This window comes from Orycteropus afer, unplaced genomic scaffold (genome assembly GCF_000298275.1).
Source record: "Orycteropus afer afer isolate SDZICR_OR568_19922 unplaced genomic scaffold, OryAfe1.0 scaffold00042, whole genome shotgun sequence".
Lineage (NCBI taxonomy): Eukaryota > Metazoa > Chordata > Mammalia > Tubulidentata > Orycteropodidae > Orycteropus > Orycteropus afer.
This window is the reverse complement of record NW_006921629.1, coordinates 12,416,076-12,417,811: the sequence shown is the minus strand read 5'-3', so window position 1 is coordinate 12,417,811 and position 1,736 is coordinate 12,416,076.

Sequence of the window (1,736 nt, the reverse complement as noted above, 5' to 3'; positions counted from 1 at the left end):
CCACTCCTCAGAAGGAAGGTTGGGCAACCTACTTCCGTAGTGATATTGCCTCAGAAACCGAAGGAGGGGTTGCTATGAGTAGGATCTGACTCAATGGCAGTGAGATTGGTTTTTGGTTTTTAAGGCTCACAAATTTTAAGTGCACAACTGACTAATTTTTACATCCATGTAACCATTGCACATATCAATATATAGAGCATTTATGTTACCCCAGAAATTTCCCTTGTGTCCTCTACCAGTCAAAACTCACATACTCCTAGAGTTAAGTACTGTTCTGACTTCTGTCACTATAGATTTGCCAGCTCTTGAACTTCATGTAAATGGAATCATATACCATACTTTTAGCCTAGATTCTTTCACTCAATGTAATCCATGTTGTTGTGTGGATTATTATGGTTAATTATTTTCATTGGCATGTGGTATTGTATTGTATGAATAATCCCAATTAACTCGTCCATTCTCCTGTTGATGGACATTAGGGATGTTTTCCAGTTTGGGCTATTATTTATAAAGTTACTGTGAAAATTCTTCTACAAGTCTTTGTGCACATTTGTCTTTTGTTTTGCATATTTCAGAAGTGAAATTTCAACAGGCTCATCGGGCATATGAATGTTAAACTTTACTAGAATCTGCCAACAGTTGCCAAAGTGGTTTTAGCAGCAATGTATGAGAATGCTAAAATCTACATCTTTGATGTAGATTTGTTAAGGTGAGTCCTTTTTATTTTAGCCATTCTTCTCAGTGTGTATCTTATATTATTTTAATTTGTATTGCTCTGATAGGAAATAATTTTGAACTATATGTTTATTGTTGGCACAAGGATTTTTATTTCAGGTAATTTTAATTTTTTTTTCAGTTTACTTCTTATTTGTTGGTCTTTACTATTTTTCTACTTCTTCTTGAGTATTTTAATAATCTATTTAGATATTAAATATCTTCCCTACGGCAGTTCACATACACTTTGTCTCATGACATTGACTGTAATCTCCCACAATGCAACAGCACCCCTCCTACTTCCTCCCCATAGCCACCTCTTTCCTGTGTCCTTCCCTCCCATATATTCCTGCCCCCAGCCATCTCCCTGTGCATACACAGCCCTTCTATTCTCCCTTGACTGATCTCTCCAAGGAGTGTATCTACCTAATGCAAATGTTCAGCTCATATGCCTGTCTTTTGTTTGGCTGGAAACTATAGGAGTGGGTTCAGTTCCAGACTTGAAGGGCAACTTGGGGCATAGCCTCGGGTTCTACCAGACCAGCAAACCTGGTCCCTCCTTTTTTTTTTTTTTTTTTATGATTTTGAGTTTTGTTCCACATTGTTACCCAGGATCTCCCTGCACAGATCTTCCTCTAAGTGGTTGACAGTGGTGGCAGGGTGCCATCTAGTTCTTCTGGTCTCATAGTTGTGTAGGCTGAGGATCACATGTGTGATATTCTGTATGTTCTTAAGCCAATTTTTGCCATTTGTATTTGCTTAGAAAAGTGACCCATCCAGATTTTCAAATTTATTTGAGAAATTCTAGAAAAATTTAGAAATCTGCATTTAGGATTACATCCTTTTTCTTGTCCTGACATGCTAAATTTTGTATTTATTTTTTTTTAAATTGGATTTCCCAGCTTTGTCTATTTTGTTGGTCTTTTGAAAGAAATAGCTCTCAAGTTATTTGATCAATTTTTACCATTTTTCTAATTTATTTATTCATTTTTAATTTTAATTTAATTTTTTAAATTATTATT